This window comes from Panthera onca, chromosome C1 (genome assembly GCF_046562875.1).
Source record: "Panthera onca isolate mPanOnc1 chromosome C1, mPanOnc1 haplotype 2, whole genome shotgun sequence".
Lineage (NCBI taxonomy): Eukaryota > Metazoa > Chordata > Mammalia > Carnivora > Felidae > Panthera > Panthera onca.
In genome coordinates, this window is record NC_138346.1 from 156082354 (window position 1) to 156099989 (window position 17636).

The window sequence follows — 17636 nt, forward strand, 5'->3', positions numbered from 1 at the left end:
TGAGAAGGGGGTAAGTAGGAAAAGATGAAAGAATGGAAAAGAGAACAATTTTAATATCTTTTTAATTTTTTTTATTTATTTATTTTTTAATTTTTTTTAACGTTTATTTATTTTTGAGACAGAGAGAGACAGAGCATGAACGGGGGAGGGTCAGAGAGAGGGAGACACAGAATCTGAAACAGGCTCCAGGTTCTGAGCCATCAGCCCAGAGCCTGACGCGGGGCTCGAACTCACGGACCGTGAGATCGTGACCTGAGGTGAAGTCGGACGCTTAACCGACTGAGCCACCCAGGCGCCCCATAATATCTTTTTAATTTTAACTCACACAACTTTCTAACACATATATTGACCCAAAAACAAGAACTTTTCTCAGAGCTAATTTGACACTAGGACATTGGTAAAAAAAGAATCCAGTGCTCACTTCAGGAGCACATATTCTAAAATTAGAAAGATACAGGGAAGATTAGCACAGTCCCTGCGCAAGAATGGCACACAAATTCATGAAGTGTCCCATATTTAAAAACAAACAGCAACAAAAAGAATCAATATAATAACAACAATTAGGTTTGTAAATCCTGGTCCTAAGGCTGGGTGCCATTTGGAGAAAAGATAGGTTGCTAGCTCTGTTCTCAACAGTTGTTGTATTTGAGACCTGCCAGATAATGTCCATTTGTAATGAACTTGATACAAGGAGGGACTCTTCAAAGTAAAGAGAAAGAACTCGTGCTAGTCAATTAAAAATCACAGAGCAACCTGTGCCCTGTAGCCTGTGAACTCTCCTCCAGATCACAGAACTGCATTTCATTTACAGGGCAGACCAGCTAGCAAGGGCTAGCTTTGGGAGTGGGAAGAATAAACAACAGATAACCAAAAGTGCCCTTCTAGAGCCTACCTGGCAAATCTATCCATAGTATTCACACCTCCTCCAGATATGGAGGCAACAGCACACTTAGAGAGTACTTGTCTTAAACCATTATTTACCATTACTACCTCAGTAAGAATTAGTTTAATTAAAATTTTGCTCACTTTGCTGCCCTACTGCCCTGTTCAGACTGCTCCTAGCTTCTCACCCTCCTCCAGATCTTGCAGTCCACACTCACCTTCTAAATATAAGTTGAATTGTGTAATTACACTGCTTAAAACACTTTGACAAATTCAAGTGTTTCTAGAATAAACGTTGCCTTGTTAAGATGATCCACGAGGTCCAGAACCCACTACCCATCATCTGTCCTTTGCTCTCACCACCCAGAGTCCTGATGCCACCTCCCAAGATACCTTCATTTTCATTCCTTCTTTCCCCTATCCTAGCTGTTTTCTCCACTTGGAAAGCCCTTCACTACCTTGACTATAGAGCACATCCTGACTAGGTCATAAGTCCCAGGGAAAGATTATCTCTCCTCTCAATTACCCTAGATAATTTCCCCTTCAACATCCCCTATAACATTGTAGTTAGGTCTTTTTTTTTTTTTTTTTTTTTTTTTACCTTTTGGTCTCCTCCATTGAGTTGTTAGCCATTGCACAGAGTAGATGCCCAGTTAATGTTTGTTGAGTTGGACTGAAATCAGTCATTTAATCTCTCTCTTACCTTCAAAGCAGAATCAAATCACACTTTCTTCCAAAATACGTCTTAAATTATTCTAACTCTAGGTTCAGTCTATGTCTTGAGTCAATCTGGTTATTCCCTCTATTTAATGCCAAAACTACAAGTGCAGCCCCAAAGTCAACTCCCAGGACCAAGTGTGAACTGAGCCAAGAGACCTTTAGGTAACTCTAGTCCACATTCAAGAGCTTAGCATCACCCACCTTTGCCCACTAATCCCAACTTGCATTTATTTATTTGTTTGTTTGTTTGTTTGTTTGTTTGTTTAATAAATACCTGAAAGCCTACTTTTTGCTAAGCCCTATATTAAGTACAAAAGAAACGTGGATAAAGAAGTTATGAACCCAACCCTCAGGGAGACCACAGTCTCAATGGGGAAGGTGGGAGGTAAACAGGAAACCCTGTTACAAATCCTCTATCAGATCTTGCCCAATCCCCAGTCTGTCTGCTTCATTTCTTGTCCTTGGGATTCTTTTTGCCTTGATTCTTATTCCAGAAACCTCAACTCTCTTTCCAGACTGAGATCTTTCAATCCTACTACTGGGATAAAAGCTTTGTCCCTAGATTTCTTTTCCATGTAACCACCCCTTCTGCAAGCCACTCTTGAATGAGAGAGGAAAAGGTAACTTCTTTATAAGGTCACTGATCCTTTGTATCAGGACTCTGATGTGGCTTTCAAGTCTAGCATCTAATATTCTTTAACCTTAAAGTATATAAGATCCAGAGAAGCCAAGATGCAGAACAGCATGGAAGTTTTTTGTGTGTCTCACATCCATGAAATACAACCAGAACAATACTAAACCATTCTGCAAACATAGAAAACTGATCTGAGGATTAACACAACAATCTACACAACCTGAACCACAGAATTCAGCAGATATACGGTTTGGAGAGGTGAACTTGGGGAGGGAGAAGCCACAGAGGGAAGGGAACCACTTTTGCATGCATAGAGAGGACAGAGACGGGGGGGGGGGGGGGGATACGGGAAAAGCAAGCCTCCCCAAAAGCAACTGGAGAGAAAGTGGAAAATTGGAAACAGCCACAGGGACTGAACTAAAAAGGGAGAAAGAAGAGGGTTTAAATTCCATTAAGACTGTAAACGGGGAGCACAGAATCTGAAACTCTGCAACTCGATACCTGGCGGTGCTCTGGTGGGAAGGACGAATCCCCAGGAGCAGAGTGTGGTCCAGGAAGTTCTCAGGCCACATGGGAGAAGCGGTTCCACTGCTGGAAGGACATTTGGTAGAGGCTGTGAGGCCACCTGGGCCCAGCAGACCCCAGAGAGTGGCCACATTCGCTGGTGCTTGAACAAGGTTATTGGGGGTGAAGCCTGGTGCCAGATGTTTGTTGTGATTTTCCATAATCCCTGAGGTTGCTGCTAAACCGTTTAGCAGTTGCTGCTAAACTGTCTTGCGAACTTTTTCTGGGGTGGGCTAGCACCTGGCTGCAGTCTCTGGGCATTGGCAGCAGTATGGTCCCACAAGATTTCCTGGGTGGGACCAGCACCCAGCTATTGTTCAGTGAGACCGTATGCAGAGGGGCAGAACAGGTCAAAGCCGCAGTCCCTCAGAAGTGAGGGGCCAGGGAAGGCAGCCCCATCTGAGACAAAACTCAGGAGGGAGGTGCTGCCTGGGGCTTGGTCACAGACAGTGTGGAAGTGGGAGTGGACAGAAGCCAAAGGCTAAGGATGGGTGCATGATGGCTGATCAGGGAGAACAGAGTTCCAATACCAGAGACTCGTATTAGTCTGGGAGACGCCATTTTCACCGCTTCTGCACATACGCACCTACAAGCACCACAACAATCCATCCTAGTAGGCTAGCAGCGTCATCTAGTGGAGAATGGAGCCGTTACACTAAGCCATGCACAACTGGGCCAACCTCGCTCTTCAAGAACACAAGTCTCACCGCCCACTTAGTTCATGGACTATAAAGCACTTCAAAGATTGACTTCTAGGGGAAAACGAAGTAGTTTCGTTCGTATTTCAGTCTGTTAGCTGGTCCAACTATACAATTTCCTTTCTTCTTTTTTTTTTTCTCTTTTTCGTTTCTTTTCTTTTTCCTGAATACAGAAAGAGAAAAAATTCATTTTTATTTTCAATTTTTATTTAAAAAATTTTTCTTTAATTTTTTTCTCCTATATTTTTTACTTTTGTGTAAACTTTTTCAAATTCTATTTTACTTCCATCATTTAATTTTACTCTACTTCACTGTATTCATTTTTTCAAATTTTCAATCAATTTCCTTTTTTTTTTCTTTTTTCTCTTTTTTTTCTCTAATCTATCAAGCCACTTTCAACACACAGACCAAAACACACCTAGGATCTAGCATCATTTATTCGATTTTTGTCTCTGTGTTTGTTTTTAATTTTTTAATTTTAACTTTTTTATTTTAATTTTTTCTACCTCATTAATTCCTTTTCTCCCTTCAAAATGATGAAATGAAGGAATTCACCCCAAAAGAAGGAACAGAAAGAAATGACAGCCAGGGACTTAACCAACACAGATACAAGCAAGATGTCTGAACCAGAATTTAGAATCACGATAATAAGAATCTAGCTGGAATAGATTAGAATATATTCCAATAGATTAGAATCCCTTTCTGTGGACATAAAAGAAGTAAAAGCTAGTCATGATGAAATAAAAAATGCTATGACTGAGCTGCAATCTCAAATGGATGCCGCAGTGGCAAGATGGATGAGGCAGAACAGACTCAGCGATATAGAGGACAAACTTATGGAGAATGATGAAGCAGAAAAAAAGAGGGAGATTAAGGCAAAAGAGCACGATTTGAGAATTAAAGAAATCAGTGACTCATTAAAAAGGAACAACCTCAGAATCATAGGGGTCCCAGAAGAGGAAGAGAGAGAAATAGGGGTAGAAGGGTTATGTGAGCAAATCATAGCAGAAAACTTTCCTAACCTGGGGAAAGACACAGACATCAAAATCCAGGAAGCACAGAGGACCCCCATTAGACTCAACAAAAACTGACCATCAACAAGGCATATCATAGTCAACTTCACAAAATACTCAGGCAAGGAGAGAATCATAAAAGCAGCATGGGAAAAAAGTCCTTAACCTACAAGGGAAGACAGATCAGGTTCGCAGAAGACCCATCCACAGAAACCTGGCAGCCTGAAAGGAGTGGCAGGATATATTCAATGTGCTGAATCAGAAAAATATGCAGCCAAGAATTCTTTCTCCAGCAAGGTTGTCATTCAAAATAGAAGTAGAGATAAAAAGTTTCCCAGACAAACAAAAATTAAAGGAGTTTGTGACCACCTAAACCAGCCCTGCAAGAAATTTTAAGGGGGAGTCTCTGAGGAGAGAAAAGATGAATGAATGAATTAATTAATTAATTAATTAATACCAAAAGCAACAAAGATTAGAAAGGACCAGAGAACACCACCAGAAACTCTACTCTACAAGAAATATAATGGCAACAAATTCTTATCTTTCAGTACTCACTCTAAATGTCACTGGACTAAATGCTCCAATCAAAAGACATAGGGTAACAGAATGGATGAGAAAACAAGATCCATCTGTATACTGTTTACCAGAGACCCACTTTAGACCTAAAAACACCCTCAGATTGAAAGTAAAGTAAGAGGATGGAGAACCATCTATCATGCTAATGGTCAACAAAAGAAAGCCAGAGTAGCCATACTTACTTCAGACAACCTAGACTTTAAATAAAGACTGTATCAAGAGATGAAGAAGGGCATTATATAATAATCAAGGGGTCTATCCACCAAGAAGGCCTAACAATTATAAACATTTATGCACCAAATGTGCAAGCACCCAAATATATAAATCAATTAATCACAAACATAAAGAAATTCATTGATGGGGCGCCTGGGTGGCTCAGTCAGTTAAGCGTCCGACTTCAGCTCAGGTCACGATCTCACGGTCCGTGAGTTCGAGCTCCGCGTCAGGCTCTGGGCTGACGGCTCAGAGCCTGGAGCCTGCTTCCGATTCTGTGTCTCCCTCTCTCTCTGCCCCTCCCCCGTTCATGCTCTCTGTCCCAAAAATAAATAAACGTTTAAAAAAAATAATAAAAAAAAAGAAATTCGTTGATAGTAATACCATAATAGTAGGAGACTTCAACACCCCACTCACAGCAATGGACAGATCATCTAATCAAAAAATCAACCAGGAAACAATGGCTTTGAAGGACACACTGGACCATATGGACGTAACAGATATATTCAGAACATTTCATCCTAAAGCAGCTGAATATACATTCTTCTCCAGTGCACATGGAATGTTCTCCAGAATAGACCACATACTGGGACACAAATCAGCTCTCAGCAAGTACAAAAAGATAGAGATCATACCATGCATATTTTCAGGCCACAACGCTATGAAACTCGAAATCAACCACAAGGACAAATTTGGAAAGGTAACAAATACTTGGAGACCAAAGAACATCCTACTAAAGAATGAATGGGCCAACCAAGAAGTTAAAAAGGAAATTAAAAAGTGTACGGAAGCCAATGAAAATGATAACACCACAACCCAAAACCTCTGGGACACAGCAAAGGCAGTCATAAGAGGAAAGTATATAGCAATCCAGGCCTTCCTAAAGAAGGAAGAAAGATCTCAGACACACAACCTAACCTTATGCCTTAAAGAGCTGGAAAAAGAACAGCAAATAAAACCCAAACCAGCAAAAGACAGGAAATAGTAAAGATTAGAGCATAAATCAATGCTATCAAAACCAAAACAAGAGTAGAACAGATCAATAAAACTCATAAAATACCTAGGAATAAATGTAACCAAAGAGGAGCCATACGCTGAAAACTATAGAAAGCTTATGAAAGAAATTGAAGAAGACACCAAAAAATGGAAAAAGATACCATATTCCTGGATAGGAAGAACAAATATTGTTAAAATGTCGATACTACCCAAAGCAATCTACATATTCAATGCAATCCCTATCAAAGTAACACCAGCATTCTTCACAGAGCTAGAACAAATAATCCTAAAATTTGTATGGAACCAGAAAAGACCCCGAATAGCCAAAGCAATCTTGAAAAAGAAAACCAAAGCAGGAGGCATCACAATCCCGGACTTAAAGCTATACTACAAAGCTGTAATCATCAAGACAGTATGGTACAAGCACAAGAACAGACACTCAGATCAATGGAACAGAAAAAGGAACCCAGAAATGGACCCACAAACATAAGGCCAACTAATCTTTGACAAAGCAAGAAAGAATATCCAATGGAATAAAGGCAGTCTCTTCAGCAAGTGGTGCTGGGAAAACTGGACAGCGACATGCAGAAGAATGAACCTACACCACTTTCTTATACCATACACAAAAATAAACTGAAAGCGGATGAAAGACCTCAATGTAAGACAGGAAGCCATCAAAATCCTCGAGGAGGAAGCAGGCAAAAACCTCTTTGATCTTGCCTGCAGCAATTTCTTACTCAACACATCTCCGGAGGCAAGGAAAACAAAAGCAAAAATGAACTATTGGGACCTCATCAAAATAAAACTTCTGAACAGTGAAGGAAACGATCAGCAAAACTAAAAGGCAACTGACAGAATGGGAGAAGATATTTGCAAATGACATAACAGATAAAGGGTTAGTATCCTAAATCTAGAAAGAAATTATCAAACTCAACACCCAAAAAACAAATAATCCAGTGAAGAAATAGGCAAAAGACATGAATAGACACTTCTCCAAAGAAGACATCCAGATGGCCAACCAACACAGGAAAAAATGCTCAACATCACTCATCATCAGGGAAATACAAATCAAAACCACAATGAGAGACCATCTCACACCTGTCAGAATGGCTAACATTAACAACTCAGGCAACAACAGATGTTGGTGAGGATGCAGAGAAAGAGGATCTCTTTTGCACTGCTGGTGGGAATGCAAACTGGTGCAGCCACTCTGGAAAACAGTATGGAGGTTTCTCAAAAAACTAAAAATAAAACTACCCTACGACCCAGCAATTGCAGTACTAGGCATTTATTCAAGGGATACAGGTGTGCTGTTTCAAAGGGACACATGCACCCCCGTGTTTATAGCAGCACTATCAACAATAGCCAAAGTATGGAACGAGCCCAAATGTCCACCAATGGATGAATGGATACAGAAGATGTGGTATATATATATATATATATATATATATATATATATATATACACACACACATATACACACATACATACACACACACATGCATACAATGGAGTATTACTCGGCCATCAAAAAGAATGAAATCTTGCCATTTGCAACTACGTCGATGGAACTGGAGGGTATTATGCTAAGCAAAATTAGTCAGAGAAAGACAAATATATGACTTTAAGAGACAAAACAGATGAACATAAGGGAAGGCGAACAAAAATAATATAAAAACAGGGAGGGGGACAAAACATAAGAGACTCTTAAATATGGAGAACAAACAGAGGGTTACTGGAGGGGTTTGGGGAGGGGGTATGGGCTAAATGGGTAAGGGGCATTAAGGAATCTACTCCTGAAATCATTGTTGCACTATATGCTAACTAATTTGGATGTAAATTTTAAAAACTTAAATTCAAAAAAAGTATATAAAGATCCTTAAGGTATCCTATTTAGAATGGATATCCCCAGGATCCATTCCCCAGATATTCTAGTTAAATCATCTATGTTTATTATAAGTCCTCCCAATGGTTTTGAAACAGAAGGTACAGAAATTTTGAGCATTGTCCTAAGTTATACATGTTCATTTAAGTTTTACAATCATCTACACTGCCTCACTCCACCACTGTAGATTTGGATCCTACAAACCTTCAATGACAGGGCTAATTCCCCAAGTCTCCTACAAAGAAGTAGAGTTTAGATAGCAGAGGACCTACTGTGCATCACAGTCTGCTTTGACTTTTGTATACTATAATCCCCAAAGTTCCCATCACTAGCATTGCCTACATATTGGAACATCTTAGATGCATTAGGATGTAAGCTACTTGAACTGCCTTAGCAATGTAGCAATGTTTTGGGGGTTGGGTTTTTTTTGGGGGGGGTTGTTTGTTTATTTTGGGATCTGACTCCAAAAGCAGGTAAAACACAAGAAAAAATAAACAATGGGACTACATCAAACTAAGCTTCTGTAAAGCAAAGCAAACCATCAACGAAACAAAAAGAGAACCTGATGAATAAAAAATACTTGCAGATCATATATCTGATAAGGAGTTAATATGAAAAATCTATAAAGAACTCATACAACTAAATAACAAAACAACAACAACAAAAAACAATTTAAAATGGGCAAGAGATTTGAACAGACACTTTTCAAAGAAGATATGCAGATGGCCAACAGGCAAACCAGGGAAGTACAAATCAAAACCACAATGAGATATCACCTTACACATGTCAGAATGGCCATTATCAAAAAGACAAGAAATAACAAGTTTTGGTGAAGATGTGGAGAAAAGGGAGCCCTTGTGCACTGTTGGTGAAAATGTAAATTAGTGCAGTCACTATGGAAAACAATAGAGAACTTCCTCAAAAAATCAAAAATAGAATAATCATGCAATTCAGCAATTCTATTTCTGGGTGTCTATCCAAAGAAAATGAGAACACTAATTCAAAAATATATATGTACCACTTGTTCAATGCAGCATTATTTACAATAGCCAAGATATGGAAACAAGTTAAGTGTCCACTGAGGGATGAATGGATAAAGATGTATATACCCACACGATGAAATGTTACTCAGCCATAAAAAAGAATAAAATCTTGCCATTTGTGACACCATGGATGGACTTCACGGGTATTATGATAGGTGAAATAAATCAGAGAGAGAGAGAGAAATACGACATTATTTCACTTTCATTGTGGTGACTATTTTGCAATCTATATAAATGTTGAATTACTATGTTGTACCCCTTAAATGATATAATTCTATGCCAATTATACCTCAATAAACAAAAAGAAATAAACTTATAATAAAGGTAAAGATCCAGAGGAAATAGTATTGCCAGAAAAGTCAGGCTTAGAAGAGATGCTAGAGTTTGCACTGAGTTCTCAGGAGAAAAACAGAAGTTTTAACCATCATAATAATAATATTTCCCATTTACTGAGGACCAATTATGTGCCAGGCACTGTACAAGCTATATTACGTTTTTTTCTAATCCTCACAACCATCCTTTGAAGAAACTGGGGCAGAAGGAAGTCCAGAAACTTTCCCAAATTTCCACAGCTGGAAAGTGAAAGAGTTAATTCAGGTTTATCCCCAAGTCCACGATATTTCTATGATACCACAAATCAAGGAAATAATTATCACCACCTCCTCAATTTTTCCAGAGTTATTAATAGAGCATACTAATCCCTGAAAGACTCGAATATCACTGGGAAATTTCCAAGAGTTTCAAAAATTTGTAAAAAAGGAGAAGTTTTTCTGGAAGAATCAGGAAATGGTTGGGTATTCAGAACGAAAAGGGAAAATGCCCAACAGCAGTGTTCATTATTCTTTCCGACTCAATAGCACTAAACATAAAATAAAATGAACTTGGACATTTCAATGTTGTTTTCTCTTTGGAGCAACTGACTTCTACTTAATAGGACAGGAAAACAGACCACTGAGCATACTGCTGCATGATGGCTCATCCTAATAAGGTTTTGGCTGAGCTTCTGTAGCTTCTGTCTGCTTGAAAGATCCCCTGGCCCCTTTCCTAATTGCAGGGGCTGCTCCCAGAATGAACACTAGATAACCAGCCCTAGTAAAAGAGCACTTAGGGCCATGCTGGTCAGAACACCCACATGGCTTCCAGGCAGCTACGATGATGCCAATGATTAATTAATTGATGCCATTGGGGGCTGTAAGCTGGGGATGAGGGCACCAAGACAGGAAGCAGACACAGCACAGCCACAGATGTCACACCCCCGGCATTCTAGCTGCTGTGTGGAACAGGGATGAGAGTCACAAGCCCAGGTCTGGGCCTATGGGAAATTGGGTCTTGCTAATTTCTGAGACAAATCCCTCATCTGTAAATGAGAAGAATAATTCCTGCACTACTCATTGCAGAGGCCTTTGTGAGGCTCAAATGAGTTATTTGTATGTGAAAACTCCGTGAAGACTACAACTAGGTTAAACGCCCCCGTCTTGAGTATTCCCATAGCAACCTGTGCTTGTCTAATAAGCATTCATCATATTTTACAGTGATTACTTCTTTGTTTTTCTCTTCTAGGCTTCATATACCATAAGGACAGAGACTATATTAATATAGCTCTCCATTGTTTCCTAGTATCTACCATATTACCGGGCACTGTGGTTGGTGTTCAGTAAGTATTTGTGAGATAAATGTATAGATGATGAATGCGGTCGTCTATAGTGTTCATTTCTTTTGTGAAAATTTCATTCCATGATAAACAAATCCCACTTCATCATCATTGTCCTAATTTATGTCAGCTAATGGAAGCTTTGTTTCACTTTGTAACTGTTGTTTCAGACACAGCATGGTCCTTAAGAAGTGCATAGTCCAAAGAGAATAAGATGTGTACAAATGAAAAATTAAGTAACAACAAATACAGTCAATGCTATTTCTAACAAGTTCTCTTTTTTTAATTTCAACTTTTTCAAAGAATTAGCATCTGTGGTAATTCCCAACATCCTAAAATTGCAAGTTTCTATATTTATAGACGATGGTGGCTGTAGACCAGATGGACTATTTTAAATATAACTCCAATTGTGTAGAAATCTTAGACTTTTCTTTGTGGAAGAGTGAGTGTTTCCTGAAAGCACTAAGAACCACAAGTAGATATTATGTGTGCAAAAGTGTGGAGGAAAAGGTAGAGATGGTCAGAGGATGCATCTGTAGTTCCCAGGGAAACATTTGTGTAAATAAAGATCTAGACTCAAAACTTAAAAGTAGGTCCTATTATTTACTAAGATATGCATGCAGTGAGAAGAAATTGGAAAGCATAGGTCCAATGCCCCAATATTTTTATTATCTTGAAATTACAAATGTTCTCTAATCTGCTTTTATGTGAACAAATATGCAGATATAATGTAATAATTTGAGGAAGCCGCCAGGGTTTTTTTCTAAGAGGTACTTTTCCTCTCCGATAAGTCTACAGGGAAGACCTAAGTCCAGGGTATCACGTGCGTGACACAGAAAATCTTGGGGACACTTCTGGCAAGAAAGGGCTGAGTGAAGTCTTTGTTACCACTGGGAATGATAAGCAAGGGAAGGTGAAATGGTGAAAACAACAAAGTGAGAGTTCTACTAAAAAAGGCTTCCTGACCTAAGAGTAGCAATTGAGCAACCAGTGAACCTTAATATAATGAAGTTTGAAAAGACAAATGGTACAGTTCCTTAATCATTTCTAATACCTCTTTTAAAGAAAACAAGCAGGGGGTGCCTGGGTGGCTCAGTCGGTTAAACAGCCAACTTTGGCTCTGGTCATGATCTCACAGTTTGTGGGTTCGAGCCCCACACAGGGCTCTGCACTGACAGCTTGGAGCCTGGTGCCTGCTTTGGATTCTGTTTCTCTCTCTCTCTCTCTCTCTCTCTCTGCCCCTGCCCACTTGCACTCTGTCCCTATCTCAAAAATAAATTAACATTAAAAAAAATTTTTTTACAGAAAGAAAAAAGACAAGCAAACTACAATGAATAAAAGTCCTCCTGTATTCATTATCCAACAAATAATTCTGAATTGGAGCTCAGTATTACTTACCTGCTAAAAGTTCATTTAAGCCTTTAACTGGAATTAGCACTTATGGTAGACACTTTGAGGATTGAGTATAAGAGACACTGAGAGTTGTCTCCCAATATTTATTCTCCCCTTTGTCCACAGTTGAGCACAAGACCACTAAAAATAAAACTATATTTCCCAGCCTCCCCTGAAACTAGGCATGCACGTGTGACTAAGTTCTACAATGGAGTATAAACAGAAGAGTCACCTTAGCAGCTTCCAGGAACCTTTAACAGAAAGCTGATGCATATTGTTAGGCCCCTTATCTTTGTCTTCCTCTCCTTTCTTCCTGCTGAAACAAAGATATTGCTATCTGGAGGTTAAAGAACACAGTCTTGGGATACTTGAGCAGTAAACTGGAAGGAGTTACCAACCCTAAACATTTTTATACCAAGAGTCACTACTCCAGCCCTGGACTGCCCATGCATCACTTACATGAGAAACAACACACTTCTATCTTGATGAAACCACTATAATTTGGAGGTGTTCTGTTACTGCTGAACCTAAAATTCACTGGTACAAAAAAGGTTTGTACTCCGGTAAATAAAAAGCAGTCCCCAAGTTTAAGAAGTTTCATAAACTTGAGAAGTATATGAGTGGTATACACATAACTATAAAGCATAAAAATATAAGGGTCATAAGATCAAAATATTATCACTGAGGATAGGAACAATAAAAGGAAGATAAATCACTTCTGTTAGAAGAGAATGAGGGAAGGAATCATGGCTCAGGTGGCATTTCAGTTGGGTCCTGAAAAAAAGAATAGATAATTTGAGAGATGAAAATGCAGAAAAAAGACAAAACAAGCAGAATAAACAGCATTAAAAAGGCACAGAAGCAGAAAAGCATGAAATGTGTTCAGGGAAGCGTAAGCGTAAGTGATTCAGTTTAGCCAGAGCACAGGTGATCCTTACTGATCATCCAATTGACCTACTTCCTTCTCCTGCTGCTCATGACCTTTGTTATTATCTGATGCTCTATTATACTGATTCTATGTTATCTGCTTATTTCCTAGAATAACTAGAATTGCAGTTGTCAAACTTTTTGGCCTCAGACCCCAAAGAGCTTTAGTTTTCATAGGATACATCTATAAATACCTACTGTATTAAAACTGGTAGAAAGCTTCCCTTGTGCAAGATGAGTAACTTCTAAAGATCTGGTGTGCAACATAATGCCTACAGTTAAGAACACTATAATGTGCACTTAAAACCTTTGTAAAGAGAATAGACTCCAGGGCATTTGGGTGGCTCAGTCAATTAAGCATCTGATTCTTAATTTCAGCTCAGGTCATGATCTCACAGTCATGAGATTGAGCCCTATGTTGAGCTGCACAGTGCAGAGCCTGCTTAAGATTCTCTCTCTCCCTCACCCTCTACCCCTCCCCCACTTGTGCTTTCTTGTTCTCTCTCTTGAAAAAATAAAAAACAAAAAACAGAATATGGGGTGCCTGGGTGGCTCAGTCGGTTGAGCATCCAGCTTCGGCTCAGGTCATGATCTCACAGTTTGTGGGTTTGAGCCCCACATCAGGCTCTGTGCTGACAGCATAGCCTGGAACCTGCTTCTGATTCTGTGTCTCCCTCTCTCTCTGCTCCTCCCCCGCTCATGCTCTGTCTCTCTCTCTCTCCTTTAAAAATAAACAAAAACATTTTAAAAAATTAAAAAAAAAACAGAATAGATTTCATGTTAAGTGTTCTTAACCACAAAAATAGGGACAGGGAGACATGAAGAAACTTTTGGAGGTGATGAATGTGTTTATTACCTTGATTGTGGTAATGGTTTCATGAATATACACACATATCAAAATTAATCAAATTATAGACACTAAACATGCAATCTTTTATATATCAATTATATTTCAAAAACAGTAAAGCTGTTTTTGAAAAAAAAGAATTTAAATTGATAAATTTTAAAATATTTATTAATTCATTTTAAAATAACAAAAATAAACCCATTAATGTTAATGCAAGAAATATTTTTATGGAGGAAAAACTCTTTCAAGCAAAATTATTTAAAAAGTAGCATTGCTTTATATTTTTGCAATCCTTAATCCTTAATATCTGACCCAATAAAAAACAGCTAGATTCCCACATCTGTTTCCACATCCACATTCAATCTGCTGTGATATCACATATTAGGTAGCCCTGGAAAACTTTCTTGCATACACATTTAAAAATGAGAATGAAAATGACAAATAATATCTTAGTATTATTATGAAAGTAATTTTCACTTTGCAGATATCCTGAGTGGGTCTCAGAGCTCCTCTGGGTCCCCTATTACCTTTTGAGAACCACTGCACTAGAATATAAACTCAGTGAGGGAAGAGATTATGTTTAGTTTATATTCCCAGCACCTAGACTTCACTTATAGTAGGCACTAAATACCACTTGTCAAATAAATGTGTGAACACGAGGCCATATTGTGAAGGACATTGAGTACCAGGCTAATGAGTCTGGAAGTGACTTAGTAGACAATGGAGAACCAGTAGAAGTATCGGAACAGAAGAATGTAACAATTTGATTAATCTGATCACACCAAAAAGGATGAGTTGGAGGGGCGCCTGGGTGGCGCAGTCGGTTAAGCGTCCGACTTCAGCCAGGTCACGATCTCGCGGTCCGTGAGTTCGAGCCCCGCGTCAGGCTCTGGGCTGATGGCTCGGAGCCTGGAGCCTGTTTCCGATTCTGTGTCTCCCTCTCTCTCTGCCCCTCCCCCGTTCATGCTCTGTCTCTCTCTGTCCCAAAAATAAATAAAAAACGTTGAAAAAAGAAAATTTAAAAAAAAAAAAAAAAAAAAAAAAGGATGAGTTGGAGAGAAGAGCAACTTGGAAACAGAAGTGCCAAGCAAGATGCTCTTGATCTAGTCTTGGTGAAAAGTAGTGAAGTTCCGAAGTAGGATGGAGGTGGTACAAACAGAAATAGGAAGACAGAAGTGAGAAATCACTGGATGCAGTATATTAGTCCTCAACTGGAAATCCATGAATCTAACCAAACTTAACTGTCTGTGTGATCTTCGCTAAGTCAATCAGCTCCTTGTTCACCTACATTTTCCTCAACACTAAAATAAAATATTGTATTAAATATGGATTATCACTTTCTTTTCAACTGTTCAATTTGCTGATGATAGAGCTATATCACCAAAATATTATGTTTAAATGTCACAAAATTTTAATTCCTTATTGCTAATTATTCCTGCACTTCCTGATGCTAAGACTACTCATTAGCAAGACTCTTTAAAAGTAAGATTAGAGAATCAAAATTAAACTTCAATGTTAGTTAAAGTGTTTGGGGGAAAAGATATCATTTACTAAGGAGATCTTTTAATTTATTTAAATCTGAAGGAAATCCTATGATGTAGTTGATTTTTTTCCCCACATTTTTCCAATCAGGAGATATTAAGAAATATACCAAAGGTCACACATCTGAGAGTAGGTAACAAAGTCAGGATCAACAGATATGTCTGATTCTAAAACCAAAGTATAACACTACCTCAAAGAAATGGAGAAACTGTTCAAATCTGGATACGTTATCAATTTGAAAGTCTGGATTAATGAGAAAAAAAAAATATGGCACACGTGGAATCACACTATTACCTTAGTTAATCTAGAAATATAACAGAAAATCAGACTCTATAAGGTTAACATGGCAGGAAAAATGACTATATCCAGATAATTAAGATGTATTAAAAAGTATGGGCAAAGATAGAGGAAAGAGCAAAAAGCTTGGAAAATGTTGAGGGGGAAAAAAGAAAGAAAAAAAAAAAGATCATCATCTCATCTGATTTTCAAACCTGAGCACACCACTGAGAAAGAGGCTCTGTTCTTCATCATTTCTTTGTTCAGTTTTGGCTAAAGCAAATTAAGGTCATACACTGGGGGAATAAATGGGATGTGCTCTAAGGTATTTACCAAATCAACAGTGGCACAAGTAGTTCTGCTAATGAAAATTATTCCAACTGTCTGACTCAGACATCAGCTCAAATTTCAACTCCCTGAGGCCATTTGGTTGAAAGGATTTTATAATGATTTTCAAGAGAGCATTTAAAGTTTGTATTTCATCTCAAGGAAAAAGAAGATGCATTTGTTCTCTGCTTCAAATCAGAAATGTGCTTGACTTTGTAAAGATTGCATAGCAAGAACACTCACCTATAGTTTCTTAAAAATCAATCCTTTATGCATCCCTCTTTTCCTATTTCCCAGTAATTTCCTTACTTACTTCTGTAGTAGTATATTCTGAAATTATATCCAGAGCTTATTATTCTTTTGCAGTATGCTGAGATACATTAGTAAGCCCCTGGTTATAATTTATTTACTCAGTAAATTTTCTTGAGAACCTACCATGGGCCAGGCAGTGTGCTGGGTAGTGTCTAATGGGGAGATAAATAAGTAGATAAATATTTTATTGATGTGTTCATATTGTCAACAAAATAAGCAGTTACCAAGTTCCAGGTGTTCATGTTAGACACTGGGGATACAAAGATAAAAATCTGAAAAAAAAAAAAAAAAAAAAAAAAAAAAAAGATAAAAATCTGCTCTTCACCAAAAATGTAACAGTATCCAGGTAAAGCAATTCAAAAGAAAAACAAAAGTAAAAATCAGGAGGAAATGGACATTTGGAAATGAGCTGTGTGGAAATGAGATGACTTTGCCCAAGATAAACCTATTCCTTTGGAGATGGTATGAAAGAACATGAAGAAAGCAGTCAGGAAGACAGAAAAATGGGCAGGAGAAGGTACCTGGGTGGCTTAGTCGGTTAAGCATCTGACTTTGGCTCAGGTCATGATCTCACCATTCGTGAGTTCAAGCCCTTCATCAGGCTCTGTGCTGACAGCTTAAAGCCTGGAGCCTGCTTTAGATCCTGTGTCTCCCCTCTCTCTATGCCCCTACCCTGCTTGTGCTCTCTCTCAAAAAAATAAATAAATAAGCAAACAAACAAACAAATAAATAAACATTAAAAAATGAATACAAAAATAAAAATGGGCAGGAGAGAAAACAGTGTCCTGGAAGCTCTGTCTGGTGAATTAACAGCTAGGTGATGTCCCCATCTGGCTAAGGAAACAGGCCAACCAAGGTCACTATGTTCTCCTTTGAGATTTTTCCATGAGTGCATTAATGCCACATGATTAGCATATTGTTTACATGACAATTGAGCCTGGGTATTGAGGGTTGGGGGATGTAGGGAAATGGTGGTTAGCAGCTGAGTGTAAAATTATCCTAACATAACTATTCTGGTGAGAAATACCAACTGGGTTTTGGACACATCATTTTACCACTTTTATTCCAACTCAGCACCACTCTTTATGTTTACTAAGCTTTGGGTTTATATTGACTTCGAATTATTTCACTTGAGTAA

General features: G+C 38.5%; 1 protein-coding gene and 1 non-coding gene across 2 annotated transcripts in view; one reads left to right on the forward strand and one right to left on the reverse strand.

Moving 5' to 3' along the window:
- GIPC2 (GIPC PDZ domain containing family member 2) overlaps positions 1-17636 on the reverse strand; it is a 191279-nt gene that overhangs the window by 21404 nt on the left and 152239 nt on the right. The window lies entirely within an intron of this gene.
- Positions 414-520, forward strand: LOC132673984 (U6 spliceosomal RNA). The gene has a single exon (XR_009608313.1). It is a non-coding gene; the product is annotated as a U6 spliceosomal RNA (small nuclear RNA).